Genomic DNA, 20,530 nt, shown 5'->3' with positions numbered 1-20,530 from the left:
AAGAATAAATACTTTTAACCCACATAACCTTCTGCTTAACATTTCTAATAATAAGAGTCAAAAGAAATGTAGGTTAAATTCTAAAATCTCCTTAGTTTTAATAAATCAAATCTATGATAAATTATAGAAATATACAGTATATTTTTATGGTACCTAAGAATAGCTTCTTATTATTTCATTACAAATAAGAATGTTTGCATTCTAATTCCTGACTAGCTTAACTACCATTATGTCACATATAATTGCAATGGAAACAAATTGTATACATTCAAACAACCCATTTTATGAGGTTTATATAAATTCAAATAGGTTTAGATTTCTAAATTCATACTGTAATTCACTGTGCACTATGTATACTAAATAAGTTTAGGTTGTTTTGTTGTTTTTGTAAGATGGGGAAGACAAAATTTAAAGTTTATATTTATCACTGATTCGCTGCAATATAGTCAAGCACAACAAAAGTTTAAGTACTTAGAAAATAGAATATTTCAGAGAAAATAATTTATGTATACTTCATAGGTATTAAAATTTTTTTGAATAAAAGAAAGAAGCAATACTGTATTTCAAGTTCCACATACACAAATAGTATGCATTAAAGGAGGTCATTTTTAGGAGTAAAATTATTTTATAAAAATAATATTAAGTAAATATTGTGCAAATTAGTAAAATAAATTTTATGTGTATATTTTTGGTGATTAAATTTTTTTATAACTACAATAAATGTAAACCAATAGACCTGATTATATAGAAACACATTAAAATTATTTCTAGCAAATACTTAAGGAACATATCCCATTAGCACTGTGAAAATTATCAATTTAATCAATTATTTTTTGTCTTCTTGAACAATTTGAAAGAATTGTGTGTATTCTACTTTTTTCCAGAGAAATAATATGAAACAAAACCTTGTAAAATAAATTCATTTAAAATTCAGGTATTTAAATAGCAAGTGAATACCCAAATAGCAAATAAAATGATTATTTTCCAAACTTAATTAAAACTCTTATATTTCACATAATAATATGATGATCTTCTATATCCTAGTAGGAATACAATTTAAAATAACTTCTAACTCAGCTACATGGTCTACTTTACTGCATTAACTTTGAAAATATTTATTGCATTTATTTTTCAATGAGTTTTGACATGAGACCAAATCTTTGTTAGCTTTCTCATAGGCAAATGTATTTCATTTATGACAAATATTGAGAGATAACCAAAGAATAAAATAGTATTTTGTGGACTTGTTGAGAAAATTTAAACCATTTTAAACAAAATCTTTCAGAGAAAGATTTTAAATTTTGTTTTAAAAGAGTAATGGCAAATTATTTCATTAGAGAAGAACAGCTAAGGAAGAGGAATTACTTAAGAACAAATTAAATATTATGGTTAACTGACACTATGTGGTACATCTAAATCTGAGTCAAAAGAAAAATATGTAACTACTGTTGACAGAAAGAACATATTTGAAAAGAAGGAGAATAATCCAATTTTAGTATACCAAATTCAATTTAAAAAAAAATCTGGGGAGCTTAACTATCAAGCCATATCCCCAGCCTTGCTAATTTTTGAGACAGGGTCTTGCTAAGTTGCTTGGGACCTCACTGAGTGGCTGAGACTGGCCTTTAAATTGCTAGTTCCCTGCTTTTGCCCACCAAGACTCTGAGTTTACATAACTAAAACAACTATTTCCAAGTCATGTGAGAGTCAAGAAAGCAAAAACTCTGATTTAATATCATAGATGATTTCAGTAAGAATAGCAGACAAAATTAGTTTTGTGAGCAAGTTCTGTTTGAACATTGTAGATAAAATACCCAGTAGCTGTAAAAAGTTTTTGAGCAACACTAGGGAATGAAATATTTTATTTGATAAAATATTCATAAATCATAATGATAGTTACCCCTATCTTGAGTTTTATAACATACCTGGGTTTTTGTGTTCTCACCACTGCACCCTGGTCCATTTTGATTGCCATTTAGTTGTGTTCATTTCAGAAGATATTTCCTAGATAATTAATTTAAATTGTATATATTTTATATATTTGAGCACTTTTATGTTGACATTAATGCTTGTTGTTAAAAATACTTACAACGCCATCCTAAACGATAGAAAAAAATACCATTACAAAAAGTGAAATTGAGCATTTCAGAGGGGAGGAGAATAATAGCTGCTCTGGGGGATGTGGCACTGGGTAATAATGCTTAGGAGCTCACAAGTGGAAGGTGCAATAGAAGACTTTACAACTAGGGCAGCAGGAAAACATTCCAGAATTGGAGGGCTGCTGGCCTAATAGTTTCTCGACCTCTTGTGTCTGGTGTTTTGTTAGTGAAATTTATGTTGCTGCCAGGAAAAGTGGCTCTCTTTGAAAGGATGGGCTGGCAGCTTTGATCACCACCTATAGTAACTGGAAGATAATGTTCTATGTCCTCTGGCTTGCTTAGTGACAACTGAGCTGCCTCCTCTGCCTGAAAATTTACAGCAACCCATAATGGCTCAAATTCTCCCTGTGTGAATGGTGCTGGAGTGGGGTCATCCTACAGTTTTGAGGTCTATTCTTCCTCCATCACAGGGAATTTGATAATATGCTGCTCGAATTGCAAACAAGTAAACTGGAGGCAGTAATGAAACTTGAGGTGGTGCTAGAGCTGCAGGAGAAAACACCCCCAGCATGACTCCTTTTCCCAATTTACACTAGAACCCTGCCTCTGAGAATAACCCAACCACTCTCCCCACAACAGGACATCTTCCCAGACTAGGGTCCACCAGCTGCAGGATGTCAGACTTGTCTGACTTGGGACCAAATGCACAGATGCCAGTGGTACCAGCACAGGTTCCTCTGCACACACCTTCAGTAATCTACCCCAGGTCCCATCATCAGAGGGCTCAAACTCTCTTGGATTTGTGTTCTCTAGGTGTGTAAGGAGTATCTGGACTTGGAAGGTCACTTCTGATTCAGGCATGGTGAGCAACAGGAAGGTCCTGAGAAGCTTCAGGTGTCCAACTCCTGAACACTCAAAAAATATGAATAGATGTACAGCCACATTTCAGTGATGGAGCAGAAGATGCTATGGAGTTTGGAGTGAGATATGGAGCCATGAAGGGCTGGGCATCTACTTTAGCTGGAACCTTACAAAGCTCTCTGCGTGGTGGACTTTCCAAAGAGTGGCCAAGAAGTTCACTTGCAGCAGAGCAAATGGGGTAAATTTGTGAGGCACATGTGTGGGTTGAGGGATTTTCACACTTGTTGTCCAGGTGGGAGGGAGGTAAGAATGGAGGAAGGAGGGACTGTTTAGAGGGAAAAGAGGGGTGGAAGGGGTGGGGGAAGGAAAAAATAACAATGAATCGAACACTATTTTCCTATGTAAATGTATGACTACACAATTAGTATGCCTTTACTGCATGTACAAACAGAGAAACAGTATGTATCCCATTTGTGTACAATAAAAATGAATTAAAAAAAAGAAAAGTGTGGGCAATCCTGGCTGGGATTGTCTCTGCTGTGGAAGGATCCTCACAGGGCATGGTTCTGAGGTCCTGGTCACTACTCTGTTCCTTGGGTACCCAGAATTCCATCATAGCTTGCAACATTCCTTCTATAGGGTAAGTCCCACACCTCAGTCCTCTGCTGGGAATCACACAGGGTGGAACCTGGGGTTTGCCCAGCCATTCTCAACAAAAGCTCCCCAAGTGACGGCTCCCAAGACAGGAGTCCTCCCTCTTGACCCAAAGACCACTCATTTCTTTCCTTGAAGTTACTCCTCCTCAATATCTGAATGAAGGTATCTATATCTAGGGAAGGTCAGGCGGCTGTCACCTCTAACATCCTGTGAACCTCATCTGCCTAGATGCCTGGTGGGGTTGCCTAACTTCCTAATAATCAAAGAAGCTCAGGAGGGCTGGGAGGTTTGTTTTTCCTGCTTCCTAAATGATAGGTCAAATGCCTATCAATGTTAGGTGCTGCACATACATTTAAGGCATGAATGTACCCAACCACCAACTGCCTAGGACTAGGACCCCCTCAGTTCACCCCAGGGTTCCCTTTTATTGCTACATGCAGGTCAGCAACCCTCCCAGATGTAATCTACTGATTCCTTGTCAAGTGTGGAGTTGCTTTTCCTGAGGCCTCAGACTAATGAGACCTGAGGCAGAGAACTTCCTTATAAGCAGGGGACAGGCAACAGTGGAAGACCAGAGCCCTTGCCAATCTGCTCCACAGAACCAAAGCAGGCCAACACTCCTAGGGCTCAACCTACTTGGTTATCTTTATACCCTGACAAGGTTCTCTTCCGAAAACTCTACTTTCTAGAGTTGACTAAGGTTTACAGTGATGCCTTGCATTCTCAACACCAAGCCAGGAGATGACCCTGAGCCAGTGCTTGGAGGAGAAACACACCTTTTACACAGCAATTACAGCTCCTTATGGGGATGGACCACATTTTTGTAGGAATATAAAAATTCATGCACATAGGAGGTGTTCCCCTTCTACAGGGCAGGTACCAGGCCAATCTTGAGCTCCTGCTGGATGAGCATTCTGAAGGTTTCCACTAGACAGGACACATCCACTGATGAATCTTAGTCATCTTCTCCCTAGGTTTGGGGACATACGAGGGATATTTCAACACATAAACAGTAGATGGAACATTTCAATAAGGAAACAGTAGACATCTGCAACATGACTCCCTCATGTTCCCAACCATTTTTTTTAATTCCACTTTTACTATTTCTATCACATAGTACCTTTATAGACTCAGCTCTAATCTCATTAACCTTACATCCTACACTCCTCTCCATCCTCTTTGTTCACCATTAGAAATTGTGGTCCTTATTGCAAACCTACTGTGTATTCTGTAGATAATAATCAAACTCATCATCTCTGTTTATTAATACTGTTAATACCTTAAAAGGGACTTTTTGGGTTAAGGATGCACATTGTTTGTATGGTGTGCTGCTAATATTGGTGTCCCACTTTAAAGTAGAAACCTGGAGGGACACTATAAGTCTATAGGAGGTAAAGTGCAATACCTCAGACCTGCAGAGTTAGAGGGGAAGATACGCTAACAACATGAAAAAACAAGGGAAGAAAGTGTCCCAAACAAACCTAGATGCTGTATCAATAGAATCCAATGACAGTATGGGAGTGGAAATGTCAGAAAGGGTTCAGAATGTACATAATTAAAATGATCCAAAAAGCAAAGGATGAGATAAGGAAGCAAATACAGGCTTTGAATGATCGCATCAATCAACAGTTAATAGAGCAAATGCAGGAAGCAAAAGATCATTTCAACAAAGAGATAGACATTTGAAAAAAAAACAGAAACCTTGAAATGAAGGAAACAATAAATCAAACAAAAAGTTCAATAAAAAGCATCACCAACAGATTAGATCACTTGGAAAACAGAACCTCAGACAATGAAGACAAAATATTTAATCTTGAAAACAAAGTTGACCAAACAGAAAAGATGGTAAGAAATCATGAACAGAAACTTCAAGAATTATGGGATATTATAAAAAGATCAAATATAAGAATTGTCGTTATTGAGGAAAGCACAGAGATACAAACAAAAGGTATGAATAATGTATTCAATGAAATAATATAAGAAAATTTACCAAATCTGAAGAATAAAATGGAAAATCAAATGCAAAAGGCTTACAGGACACCAAAAATACAAAATTACAACAGATCCACACAAAGGGACAATGTCATGAAAATACCTAACATACAAAATAACGATAGAATTTTAAAGGCTGTGAGAGAAAAGAATCGGATTATATATAAGGGGAAAGCAATACAGATATTAGCATGTTTCTCATCCCAGACACTAAGAGTTAGAAGGGACTGGAACAACATATTTTAAGTTCTGAAAGAAAATGGATGCCAACCAAGAATCTTATAACCAGCAAAACTTATCCTCAGATTTGAAGATGAAGTAAAATCCTTCCATGGTAAACAAAAGCTAAAAGAATTTACAAATAGACTGCACTACAAAACATTCTCAGCAAAACATTCTATGAGGAGGAATTGAAAAACAACAATGTAGGAAAAAAGAATAGGTATAAGACCTGACAACTACACTGCCATCCCTGACTTCATCCTCCTGGGCTCTTCTCCTTTTCCCACACCAGTCTGGTCTTCTTCTCCTTCCTATTTGGCATTTTCATCATGACTGCAACAGAAAACACTCTCATGATCCTGCTCATCTGCTGGGACTCGTGGCTCCACACCCCCATGTACTTCCTGCTCAGTCATCTCTTCTTCATGGACATCCTGCACATTTCCAACATCGTTCCCAAAGTGATTGCTGACTCTGTCAGGCAACTGAGCTATTTCATTCTCAGACTATGGGATTTGGGTATGTCTGTCCCTCATGCTGCTTGGTGAAGAGTGCCACCTCCTGTGACAGCCATGTGTCCATCTGCCACCACCTGTGCTACCTGATGCCATGAGAGAGAGGGTCAGTGTGCTCCTGGTTGAGATCCTCCTCAACACCATGGTCCACATAGGGCTGGTGCTGCACTTTCTCTTCTGTAGCTTTAGGGCCATTGATCACTTTTGATGTGAAGTTCCTGCCATGTTGAAGTTGTCCTGTGCATACATCTCACACTATGAATAAAGGGTTGATATGAGTGCTATTATATTCCTGCTCATCCCTTTCTCCATGATCTGCGCATCTTATGTGCAAATTCTTCTTATTGTCTTCCAGATGAAGTCATCGGAGGCATGAAAGAAGTCCTTTTTCACCTGTTCCTTCCACATGGTTGTGGTCTTAATGTGCTATGAACCCTTTATTTTCATGTATATGAGGCCTAAGTCATACCACACTCCAGGCCAGGATAAGTTCCTGGCTATATTCTGCACCATCATCATGCACACACTCAACCCTGTCATCTACACCTTTGGGAACAAAGATGTCCTAATGGCCATGAAAAACCTGCTCAGAAGTAGCTTCCTGTATAAAAAATGAACGGGAAATATGTCTGTGTTTTTAATTCTTTCAATCATGAAGCACTGAATACTGTGGCTCCATGTGTGTTCTTAGGTTAAACTGAAATTTTTATTATCTTGAAGATTTAGTTGAAATAACATAAACATGTTGCATGAGTAAACCCAGGCAAAAGTTGTGTCTGCATTACACTTACTGATTTTTTTCCAAAAGCTCTAGAAAGACTGCGTTCATCCCAGCAATCACATGGTCTGAGCTTCTTCTACTGCTCCCTATGAGTTTCCCTCGTCCTCCCAGTGTAACTCCCTTTATAAATGGCACAACTTTCTCCTGTGCAGCTAGATATTTAGACTAACTGTTTGACATGTACCCTGTTGAAAACTAACAACAGGAAATCCTTTCTTAGGGTATTCAAGGTTGTTACAGAAGTTAAAGAATAAGATCAAAAGAGAATGACACTCATAGATGCTTGGACTGCTTAGTAACTCTGACCCTCAGCTTGCAGGCAGGATCCAAGTAGTCACTGGATTCTGCAGTGAAGTCCACCACCATGTTGTTTACTTCCTTCTGGTGACACCCAAAGGAGTGGGTCACCAGTGTGCTCCTGCAGGATAAGTCCTATCCATGCAGGAATGAGTGTCAATCCATACATCGAAAAACCCACATCTTGATGAGTAGGAAACATATGGTCAGTGTGGATCGGGAATTTGTAGGGACAGTCCTCACAGCATAACCCATTGGAAACTGAGTCTTGATCCATGCCTCTTAATTGGGATTAAATTGCACAATCTTTCTAGGTACAGGAATGAAAAATTTTCCTTATATTCTTGCTATTAGGAAACAGGATGAGCCCACTATTAAGTGTAACTGCAGCACACTAATAAAAATAAATTTCCTCAACTCCTCTGACATCTCACATCCAATTCCTCTGGCTGGGGTTTTGGAGCAGACTTCAGATCTGCCCCCTTTCAACACTCTGCAAACCCTGGCTTGTGACCTCCATCCCTCACCTGGGCACAGTTTGGACAATCACTGCTATGCTGACATCGTCTTTCCTCTTTGAGCCTCAGTCACATACTTGGGGGTCCTTGTCAAGGATCAGTCACATGACAGCTCTCCATATTGCAGTTTCCAGTAACTCTTAAATCCAAGTCCTCTATACCAACACAGTGACTGCTGGATATATATCTGAGTGTGCCCACTCTGCCTGGGTTTCTGCTGAATTGTCCCCTTGCTTTCCCCAGGTCTCAAGCCATTTCATTGACTAATCCATTCCATCCCATACTGTACCCTTCTGGGCATCTGGATTTCTCCTCAGAGTCAGATCTCTGTTTAAATTTTACTCAGAGAAGTCTTTGTTGACGAGTCATTTTTATATGGCACTGTGGTAACACTCTCTCTGTGGATTTGCTCTTTTCTGATTAGTAAGCAGTATCTTGTATTTATTATTGTCTTGTTTATTATTTGATTTTTGGATACAGAGTTGTTACTTCTGTAGTTGCAGAGTCTGAATCTGGAGATGGTGATCAATATGCACTCAATTAAAATAAAATTTAATACCAAAAACATATAGGATGAGTAGTTGCCTTTCCCATCAACACTCAGATCAGGCTAGCTAAGAGCCAAACCCTTGGTCAGCAGTTGGAACATTTGGTACATAAGAGGCCCATTTACTACTTGCTGGGAGGACTATGGAGGTGGGATGGGCTTTATTGTGCCAGCTCTGCCATGAGCCAGGAGGAAGCAGTGTGGGAGGTGCTTCCTGGCTCACTTAGAGTTTTTTCTCTTCTTATGTCTTAGGAGGATGAGCAAATACCAAACGTGTTGATGCCCATCAATAGATGAGTTATGATACAGTATAGGGGAATAGCAGGAAAATTGGAGTGCTTGATGTTTGGCCCCTTTCTTTTCAGGAACATTTAATAAAACTTTTATGGTTCTACTCATGGAACTGGAATCAAAAATGCCTGTCTAGGGAATTAACAGAGCCAAGAATTTTCTGGTCCCTTGAGACTACAGAGGACTGATCTTCACTTTAACGTACGAAATATTTTGGCCAATACACTCAAAAGTAGGAATTCAATTAAAACATTCAGATGCACCTTCCACTAAATGTCAATTCATACAATATAGAACTCCATAAAATATTAGAAACACAGAAACATTGGGAAAGATAAATGTGTGTGTGAGACAGAGAGAAAACAGCATAGAGTGCTGAAAAACAGAATTGCATCGTGATTTTAGTGGAGGACAAGGGTATGGACTCAAATCATAATGGTTGTATTGGCGATGATAATGGTGGTGAGGCAAGTACTGAACTTGCAGTTACTTTTCAATGACAACTTACATATAGGATCATGTACACTATATATTTAGTTAGGGGTGGCATCATCTTATCATGGCATACAGAGGGTGAGCATGACATACATTTTTGTCAGCAGTGCAGGACCAAGCTGCAAAGTGAGCCTAGTGGCACAGCCCTCAAACCGGCGTGGTGCTGCCTGGGCAGTGGAGGAGTTTCCCTCTGGGAGGCTGGCATGGTTCTCTGGGCACATCTGTGCTGGAGTTCCTTGACTATCTGCAAAGACTGCATACTGAGTGCTGTTTTGAGGACTGTTAGCTGCAGTGGCTTTCTTTGGCTGGGAACAGTGGCACATGCAGCAGGCAGCCTTTGTTACTGTGGTGCTAACAGCAGACAGGACATTGCAGATATTAGTTGAGACTTTGCATAGCCCAGGACAAGGATTTCTGACTCAAGGAAAATTCCCTGAGCTGTAGTGCTGGAAACAAGAGCAGCCAGGGTGTCAGAGACAGAGCTCTTTGGTTGGGACCAGTTGCAGCAGAGTCCTGGCTCAGAACACAGCTTAAGTGGAGGCAGAGGCCCAACAAGGCAGAGGCTGGGTGACAGGTGCGAGAGCTGAGGTGTCAGCTTTCCCTCTTTTCTTCCATATCGTAGCATAGGTGACAGTGAGTTAAGTGTGTGGGGCATCTTGAAAACACTCAGACTAGGTGACTAGAGGAGTGCTATTTGTAGCACCAACATTCCATGGGTGACTGCAGAACAGGAGGCACTCAGGAACAGTGCTTTCCCTTGGGCCTGGCCCAGACTGACTTCAAAGTTTAGGACCATGCCTTGGGATGCAGACAGAGATGGCCAGACATCTAATGACACTAATGTGTGACTTTATGAGAGAGACTTGTTTTCTCACAGCCTGGATGCTAGAGTGTAAAGGCAAAGTGTGGGTACACCTGGTTCTCTCAGAGCCCATCCTGGCCTGTTGCCAGTGTCCAGAGGACTTGGCTGCCCTGAAGTTGGGGAAAGCAGGCTCTGTCCCTGCCTATGTTGTCTAGGGGACCTGGCTGTCCTGTAACTCAGGGCAGCAGGCTCTGTCCTTGCCTGAAGGGTCTAGGGACCCAATCATCCTGCAGCTTGTGAACAGCAGGCTCTGTCCCTGCCTGGTTGTCCAGGGGACTTGGCTGTCCTGCAGGTGGGGCCAGTAGCCTATGTATCTGCCTTCATTGTCCAGGGAACCAAGCTGTCCTACAGGTGGGGTCAGCAGGCTGTGTCCCTGTCTGTGTTGTCAAGGGGATCTGGTTCCACTGCATCTGGGGGCAGCAGGCTCTGTCCCTACCCCTGCACAGGTTCTCCTGTGCCTGCATCCCTCTTGCCTCTAATAAGGTCCCTGAATGGAGTCAGGTTCCTTTGAATCCTGTGTGCTGTATCCTGGAGACTTACTTTAAACACATCTGAAAAGACCCTTCCAGGTGAGGTCACACACTGAGGGTCTGTGCATGATGCTATTTCCCACCATGCTGCAGGTGCTGGTGTGAAACAGGACATGGCCCACATTCCTCCCTCTCCACAATGCCTCAGATATGCTGTAAGCTCTGGTCTCCCCTGATGACCCTGCTTCACTCTGTTGTCCTTAATTGGCTGTCTTCTCTGTGCACATCCACACCTAGCCTCTGCCAATTCAACCTTCACAAATGAAGAACCAGAGCTGCCAAGAGTAACCCGAGGCTTCCTAGGTTCTAGGATTCTATGGCTTCATGGTTCCTTCCTCTGGCTCTTCAATTCCTCACAGTATCTTCAGGGACTCATGGTCAGCTATCCCAAGACGGCAACTCCAGGTCTCACATCATGCATCCCTCTGAAGCACTCAGGTCCCAATCCCTGCCAGTGTGTCTTTGCTGCACAGAGGAGGCTGGCCCTGGGTCAGCAGGGCTCCTGGGGTGGCCAGGGGCAATGCCAGATCAGCCTTGGCTGTGATCTCACCATGGGTCCAGGGTCTTGTGTGAGAGAACTGCTGCAGAGGGACAGCCTGCTCACCACAGACTGGGGCCATGGCTTTCCTCTTGATGTTCATCTCTCTTCATACCTGGCACTGCTGATTCTGTCTCATTTCCTTCCTGTTGAAGGAACATTCCATAAACACCATTAGACAGGTCTGCTGGTGACCTTTCTCCATTTTCCCTCGTCTGAGGGTGCCCTTACTTCCTCCTCTTTCCTGGGGGAATTTCCATGGTATACAGCGCAGGGTTCAATTTCTTGTCACCTAGTGCATGAAGGCCATGCATCATTCCTCCACCCTTAAATTCTGAGGCAACTCCATTCTCCATGCAGCTGGCAGCAAGTCTAAATAGGGGTGACACACTGCAGTCCCTGGCTGGGAGCAGGACATGTCCCCTCCCCAAGCTACCTCTCCCTCAGATAGAGACCTCACTTGGTCTCCTGGATGGTGGTGATTTAACACTTCTCATGACTTCTCTGTGAAAAATGATGAATCCATGGGAAGCAGCAATGACAGTAACAAGAGGGTCAAAAAGCAATGGTGTGGGGTCAGATCCTGAATCCTGACACTGGCAGAGCATGTGTGCAGTCCCTGGCATTTTCACACAGGCCTGGAATCCAGGAATTATCCCCCAAGTCAAGCAGGAGCAGGTCCCTTTTGCTGCCCTTCCTTGCCAGTAGCCCTGTTCCTGGCCACCATCCATCTGTTCTCCATCACTGTGATTCTGTCAGTTAAACAATAGTATACATGGCAATGACAGAAACAGAGTGAGTGACAGAAGGACAATGCCAGGCTGGATACCATCCCAACCCTCATGTAGTATCTGTATTTTTCTGTCATCTATCTGTCCATGTATCAACTCTCTACATCTATCCATCCACACATCCACACCCAGCCATCACCTATCAATCTAGCACTGCTCATCTATCATCTATCACTCCATCTGTCATCTGTCACCTATTTGTTAATCTGTCATCTGTCATTTGTCTCTCCATCTACTTTTCATCCTGTCTCTGAGCATCTGTCCCCTACCCCATGCAGTTAGTCAGAAATTCTTTCTGGTCACATCATCTGTGGCTCTCACAGAAGCTCAGTATCTGTCCTGTGACCCACCTTGATGTCATAAGTCATCTTCCGGTGATTCTGTCATTCTTAAATGACATTGGGGCCTTGGTTGACTTGTACTCCATTCCACATAGATGACTTTGTGAAATACAGCTGCCCTCGAGAGGGGGACAGAGGTCTTCTGGCTCCAAACAGGGCTGTTCCTCACCCCTGGTTCCTTGTCCTTCCTTCCCTAAGGTCTCTGTGCTGCCTCATCTGACTGGTGCAAAGGAATACCTGCTGCATGCCCGTCACTGAGGACAAGCAAGAGAAATGGAGACCCTGCTATGCCAATCCATTCCAGGTACAAGGACCTAGGGAGGCAGAGGGGGTTCTGTGGGGGAGCCCAGCATGAACCCAGGAGGATGAGGGTGGAGCACAGGGGCCATCAGAGAGAAGAGACCTGGGGACCGCACCCATGTGAGAAGCAGTTGGGAGCCTGAAGGTTTGAAGGAGGCAGATTACAGAGGCCCTACAGATCCTCTCAGGCCCAGGGCAGCTCCAGAAGCTTTGGCTTTCCCCTGATTGTGGTGGAAGCTGCCAGAGTGACTGAGCAGAGGGACAAAGCAGCCCCACTACAGAGAGGGAGCTGCAGGGCTGGGTGGGCCAGGTGAATAGGACAGTCAGCAAGGGGCCCAGATGAAAGGTATTTGGTCAGAATCTGTTACCAGGTGTGCTGACAGACTTGGGGCCCTGGAGCTGGGTCAGGGGTTTTGGCTGGTATGGACAAGATGGAGGTGTGACCATTTGGGGAGTAAGGCCAAGAGATAGGTGTCACCTGTGCCAGGCTCAGAAGGCTTGGGAACGTCAAAGCAGATTATGGAACACACAGCTGGGGGACACACCTAGAGTCCAGGGGAAGGCTGTGCACTTAAGGTTCAGGTTTTGGTGTTCTTGGCTGGGAACATCACCAACACTAGTGGGAACAGGACACAAATGTTTGTTAAGCACCATCTGGGCTGCTGGAACCCCTAGATGGGGCTCCTATCTTGCCATGATTTCCTAGATCCCTCGACCCAGACTCTGAGCAGCGGTTGCCCAAAGAGCTGAGGCTATCCTCCTGGTAGAGACCCCAGTTGACCTGCTTCAGGTCCCTGTGTAGAGGAGGGGCAGGCTGGCAATCACTAAGAAGATTCAGAGACCCAGGGTCCAGGAGGAGGAAGGAACCTGCCAGCTCTGCTTGCCATGTTCTTCTGGAGTTGCTTGTCCTGCCAGTGGTGCCTCCATGGGTCAGATTAGACAATCTCAAAAGGATGCCACAGGCCAGCACCCTGTGACTGAGAGGTCACTTCTGTCCTTACAGCAGTCCTACTCAGAGCTGCTCAGAGTATCTCTCGTCAGTCTGTGCAATCAGATTTCTAAATGAGACCTCTCAGATGCATTTCTTCTTTTACCAAAATATATTTTCTGTTCTCTTTCATGATATTTTTATGGACAATTTTAAACATGCAGAGAGGCAAGTGGAAGTGTATAGATGCTGCTCACTGACCTTTACCTAGGTTTTTGACTTTACTGAGAAATCACTACAATTGCTGCCCCTCTGAAATAATTAGACATCCACTGCAGACCCTCTGACACTTTCCATGCACACGCCACTACCTCTAAAACCAAAAGGTCAGGCTGAGGGCCTAAAAGTCCCATGCAGAAGGCTGGATCAGACAGGCAGGGTGCAAGCTGCAGGTGGTCCCTTGAGACCAAAATGGGTGCCCAGGCCTCCTGAATACAAAGCACACTGGGCTGCATCAGTTACAATGATCCTTAGAGCAGAGGAACAACCATCCTACAGCAGTGACCCTGCCTGCCATTTGCGCTGCTGGAGGGAAAGGGAACATAGGTCCAAGTGGGTGGGTCCCTGGAGGAGGCAGAGCAGAGGCCTGGCCCATTGGGACCTCAGGGAAGTTGATCTGACAGCAGTGCAGGTGTCTGGAGAACAGTGGATGAGCCCTGGGTGTATGGCAGGCCATGCCCATCAGTGGGGGAGGGGACAGAGCACCTCAGTGGGTCTTCATTTACTGTGGCAAGTCCAGTGGTTTCCCTCACCCCATAGTAGTCTGAATGCCCCACAAAAACTCATTTGGAAGCTTAATCCCCATTAAGACATATTAGGAGGGTAGAAAATCCAACCAGTGTCTAGAGTTGAGACCTTGGGGAGGTGACTGACATCAAACAAGGCCATAAGGGTGGGGACCTGACCCAACGGAACCATGGATTCATAAAGAGATGTGAGCTGGATGCTTTCTGGTCAAGGGAGGCCCGTGTCACCTTGGGGTGCTGCAGAGGCCCAGGAGCAAGAAGGTGCTCCCTAGAGCAGCCCTCGTCCTTGGGCCTCCAGCCCAAGTTACATGCATCTGTTGAGGTGGGCCTCACAGGAAGGTTTGACCACATAGTGCCTTCTCCTTGGGGGAGTGCGGTGGAGGGTTCTGGAAGCTACTTTGTCCCTGTGTATCCTTTGTGTGCTAAGGGAGATGTGGACATCACTGCACACCTAGGGATGATGTCCCACAAAGTGGAAATCATTCAGGTCCCTAAGCGCCCCTGGAGGAAATCTGTCTGGGGCTGCCAGCAAGGCAAGACACCCTCCTATTGGGTCTGAGGCCTGATGGCCAATTCATGTGTGGCATTTGCTACAACAGAGAGACTTCCCTATGTAATTCAGACAGTACCCAGGGCACATTTTATCTATGCACAGGATGGCCCTGGACACTTGGTATGTACAGTTGCCCCAGTCTGGAAACAACTGACTGGACTTGGGGCTACTTCTACTCCTGTATGGATGAAGAAATCCAGATCTGCAGAGGCTGAGCCACTCACTCTAGGTCACATACCTTGAATGGACAGGATCTGGACACTAAAGTCCATGCCCTCCAGAAAATGAAGGAGTGTGAGATGTGAACAGTTCAACCAAGAGCTCTGTCCTGCAGATCAGGGCCTCCCAGAAGGTCCTGGGCAGAGGGCAGAAAGGGGCAGGGGGCTGAGGACATCATTACAGTACAAGCTCAGTCCAGAATCTCTTCATTGCAAATGACAGAGACCCAGCTCCACAGGGCTCATGCTGGCACAGACAGAAGAGGCATTCAAGCAGGGACAGGTCAGGGGTTTATCTGTGGCTTTCGGAGTCCTGCTTCATCTTCATTTGTGGTTACTCCACCCTCAGCAGCTCTCCCAGTGAGAAGCAGCAGAGCAAAAAAATGCACAGCTTGGACCCCAGAAACTAGGAGGATGAGTGCCTGCTTCCTGCAGCAGCCACCCCCAAGACCTCAGAGACACTTTAGGGTGACTCACCTGCAATGAAGAGGTGAAACCATCTCGACTCACATTTCACCTTGTACATGGGAAATCCTATGGAAGCCACAAAAACCTGCAAGACCAAATAAGAGAATTTGCAAATCTTCAGGATGTGAGATCAAAATGAAAAATCAGTTGTATTTTTATACATCAGCAATGAATGATCAAGAATGAAATTAAGAAAAAATTCCATTCATAATAACTCAGAATAAAACACATAGAAGTAAGTACTTAAACAAAGGAAGACCTCTATGCTGGAAACTACAATACATTAGTGTAAGAAGAGGAGACCAAAATAAATGGAAATATGTTCCCTCTTAATGCACTGGAAACAACATGGAAATATCAGAATTCCTAAAGTCAGCTACAAGTTCACCATATTCTTCTCAAAATTTCTATGATTTTTTTCTGAGAAATGGTAAACTAAACCTTAAAATTCACATGGAATTCAAGTTATCCCAAGTAGCCAAAATGATCTTTAAAAAGAATGGAGTTAGAGGACTCCCACTTCCCTGTGCCCATGCTGATTGCAGTCCTGCAGCCATCAGGACAGCATGGTGCTGGTGTGAGGATGGGCATGTAGACCAGTGGAACAGGGGGAGTCAGGAAGGACACCCACACATGCACAGCCCTGTGAGACTTCAAGAGTCTCCTCTTCACCAGCTGTGCTGGGAAGATAGGGTGTCCACGGGAAAGAGCGAGCTGGGTCCTCACTCACTCCATGTGCAAAGACAAACACAAGATGGAAGCTGAAACTTTAAGGTTGTTAGAAAGACCTGCACAAGTCTTGGTTCTGGCAATGCACCTTAGCTAAAGCAGCAATAGAATAAGAAAAAAGTAGATAAAGTGAACTTTGTCCAAATTTAATGTATCTTGCATTGAGGATCAATGAGAAGACAACGTACAGACTGGGAAAAAACATGTCCTAATTGTGTATCTGCTGAAGGCCTAGAACCTGGAGTAGAAAGAATTCCTATATCTCAGCAATGAAGGGACAAATGATCCAGTTAAAAGAGACAGGCAAAGGATGTAACTGCATCTGTCTTAAAAAATGGCTCATGCATGGCCACTGAGCACATGGAGCTGAACATCAATGGCCACCAGGGGATGCCAATCAAAACCACAGTGAAATAGCTCTTTACACCCTGGGGTGAGAACAGGTCTCAGAACTCAGTGGAAACGGAACCCCAGTCCATCCCCACAGTGCAGTAGGAGCGTAAAGGCCACAGCTGCTGTGGGAAATGCAGCACCTGAGAAAGTCAGACTAGGATGTCTGGCAAGTTTCACCAATTCCTCCCAGGAGGAAGTACCCAAAGAACAAATCAGATCCTAACAAATGCTGTTACACAGATGCTCATGGCAACTGTGTGACCAGCCAGGCATAAAAACATGCTCAGAACATGCAGGAAGGGCACTGGAAGGCTCTGTAGTGAGGAACACCACTAAGGAGAGGAACAGAAGGCCACACGGGATGAGTGCACTTCCCTTCAGTCTTCAGAGCAGTTAAATCCACAGAGATGAGGTAGATAAGGAGTTGCCAAGGTCCCAGGGGGAGAGAGGGAGGTGTTCTTGGATTAAAGGTGGGGATCAAACAGTGTCCCAAACTTACTAAATGCCACTGAACTATACACTTCAAAATGGTCAAGTTTATGTTTTGTGAAATTCACATTGATTTTTAAAAATACTATGAGTAGAATCATACATGTGGGAAGTAAGGGAGAGAAAACATATGTATTGTGAACTCCTCACCCTTCCCTGGAGTTTGTTGGAATTTAGACAAGACGCTCAGCCAATCAGTGAGGAAGGGAGAGAGCTGTGCTCTGCCTTCCTGGTAGATAGCACTTCATGGCAAACCTGTAGCCCAGGGAATGGTGGATGGCCCTTCCCAACAAAGCAAACCAGGCAAATAATTCAGAAGGAATGGGAAAACTAGATGTTTTGATACCCTTGAAAGAATTGACTTGGTTGCCATCATGGAAGAATGGCAGGACTCCTGTGTGGAAGGCTGACAGAGAAGTCTGCAGGGAAGAATCAGTTCCCTGCATCAGAGGGACGGGTGGATGAATCTCAGCAACTTGCACCAAGTGGATGGTCCTGTACCTCCTGACACTGAAAGACCCCAAGAGGCACTTCACCAGCAGGTTCATATACCCAAAAGCCCTGGGACTCACCAGTCTTCATATTCTGACCCAGGTCTGCTGTAGTGTGGGAGGGGGACCTAGGATGTGTAGCCTCCCAGTCATCTGACCTGGAACTCCTGGAACAGACAAGAGGACACTGCCTCAGATCCAGACAGTTGGTGATGCGGTACTCAAGGACCACCTGTAAGATTTGTTTGAATCTGGACCCAAATAAATCAAGCTAAAATTCAGTGTTTCAGACTATCAGAGAATTTGAATGTGGCCTGGATATTTGTAACAAAAGTCCCACAAATATCAGAAATGTGTTTCTTCCTGCTCTGGGGGCAGAAGTCCCAGACCAACACAGCTCTGGCATCTGGAGAGGGATGTTTCCTGACCAGGCAGTTCTTCTTGCTATGTCCTCAACTGGCAGAGAAGGTGAAGCAGCTTGGGGTCTCCTTGAGAGGGACACTAACCCCACCTGCCTTCATGACCTTGCCGTGACCTTGCTTCCCCCAGAAGGCCCCTCTGATGCCATCAAAGGTATCAGGTCTGGCCTTGGGGACACCATCCATAGCAGTGTCCAGTCAAATTCAGGGCCTACAGTTTGTTCCCGGCAGTGTATGTGGTGCAGCACTGGGAGATGAGGTTTATTCAGCAGGGCACACCTGGAGGTTTCTGCTGTGCCATGTGAGATGTGTGCAGTGTGCTCTAATCATGTGTCAAAAAAACATAATTTAATTACATGGATTTTATACTTCCTGAACACAAGCAAAATGTCAACATCCCAAGGCAAATGAGTAAAGCACCTGAAGGCTCTGGCAATGACAATCCACAAGCCCACGTCCTTAATGTAGCAAGAGCACATCTAAATCAACAAGGAAAATATCTCCACATAAACAGACGTGGCGAAAATAAGGAAGTCACAAGAGACAAAATCTGTCAGTCCTAGAGCCACAAGAGAGCCCAGTGTCACTAGTTATCTAAGACAGGCACGTGAAAAGGGAAAAGCAGATTGTGTTTGTTGGGTTACACTAAGACTTAACACTTGGACTATCATAATTCATGTGGGGCATCCAGAGTGTGGTCTGCCCTGGCCTGCAGTGCTGGGAGTGTCCACCTCACAATACTCTGAGGGGTCTTCTGGTGAAGTGCAGCAAGAGCCTCATGCTTTGCAAATGTGTGCCCCACACAATTTCCCAAAGTAGCAGCTCATGGGATCTGAGAGCAGGACATTCAACAGTCAATTGGGGCTGGCCAAGTCCACAACTCAAAGTTCCAATGAGAGACATAGTTAAATGGAGGGTTGGCACCCAAGCTGTGAAACACCATGTGCCTTCAGATAAAATAGCACAGGCCTGTGTGCACTGGGGAAATGCTCCAAATCAAAGGTAAATTTTTTAAAACATGTGCCACATTTTGACCCAATTTCATTTCAGAATACATACGTAACATCAATGGGTGACAATTTTAAACAGAGACAAAATATGAACAGAAGTGTGAAGATGCAGAAGGGGCACACTGGCCCCTCTGCACTCCCTGACTGTGGAACACCTTTCACACTGTCCAGGTTGTTTTGTTCTTTAACAAGAGGCACGTGTCATTTTCACAAGTGGTAAAGCCAGTGCTAGGATTTGGGAAGGGACCTGGCTGTCCCCTGCTGATCAGGTACTTCTCAGCTGAGCGTGAAATCTCTGGGCCACTTCAGGGCAGGAGGAGCCTGGGAGGGACCACCCTCCTGCTGTCTGCCATGGTGCTCATGCTGGCTCTGCCTAGCACATTTGCACCCACAGAGCTACCTTCAGCAGGTGGCCAGGCAGAACAACCCATCCTAACCTGGGCTCTCACCAAGGGCCACTTCTGCCCAGTCTGAGGGTCCCAGGTGAGCAGGAAGGTACAAACCTCCATACACATCCCACTCCTTCCATTGACCACAGCCAAGTTTCATGTCTGCATCCCCACTGATTTTGACTCCAAGACTATAAAATGGAATGGACAGTTGGAGAGGTGGGAACTCCCTGGCCTGTGCTCTGCTCAGGTCCCAAGCACTGTCTGGGTATAAGGTGGGTCATGCTGTATATGTTCCAAAGAGGAAGAGGTTTCCTCCATGGGAAGGGAGGGGTCCAAAAGTTTTCATGCTCTTGGCTCATGGTAACCCGAGGCTCTGTCAGCCAAGGTTCTGCACCACCACCACATCCTGCAAAACTCTGAGGAACTGAAGAGCAGAGAGCTAAGGGGTTCAGCAAGGTGGAGTGGAACTCAGAGAAGAGAACAGCGGGGTGGTGCTGCAGGGTCTCAGGGAGGTGTGGGGGTGTTAAGCAGAAGGTGGGGCCAGGGCTGAGGGTCACAGCTCTTCCAGCTTCTCAGCCCACAGCAGACAGGACAGGAGGAATGCCTGCCAACCTCTTTTCCCCATGCTGGGTACCCAGGGACCCTCTCCCAGGATGTAGGGTTCTGAGGGCGGCAGAGGTGCCCTGCATCAGCCTGAAGTGTGAGGCACAGCAGCTACTCTTGAACAACTAGAAGTCTTGACCACTCTGGACTGTACCACATGGTTGTCTGCTGGGGCCTCAGGGCAGGGGCCCAGCAGAAGGTGTGTAAATCCCCTTCCCACAGCCCCACTCAGACTTCCTCCCTGACTGTAATCAGGTCTGCAGCTTTTGTTTCAGTTTGTCATTTGACATTGATGGGTCATAGCACAAAGGTGGAAGATCATAATATCTCCCCAAAACAGCTCTGGCCTACTAAGCCTGGCCACACACAGGGAATGCCAAAGATGAATCTGCCA

The 20,530-nt window shown here is 44.8% G+C and overlaps 1 pseudogene; it reads left to right on the top strand.

Annotated features, from left to right (window-relative positions):
- The first annotated feature begins 4,051 nt into the window (after nucleotides 1–4,051).
- Nucleotides 4,052–6,962, top strand: LOC124973801 (olfactory receptor 2AJ1-like; annotated as a pseudogene).
- Nucleotides 6,963–20,530: the final 13,568 nt, after the last annotated feature.

Source organism: Sciurus carolinensis, unplaced genomic scaffold (assembly GCF_902686445.1).
Source record: "Sciurus carolinensis unplaced genomic scaffold, mSciCar1.2, whole genome shotgun sequence".
Taxonomy (NCBI): Eukaryota; Metazoa; Chordata; class Mammalia; order Rodentia; family Sciuridae; genus Sciurus; species Sciurus carolinensis.
The sequence above is the reverse complement of the archived record's forward strand: the minus strand, read 5'-3'. Positions and strand labels throughout refer to the sequence as shown.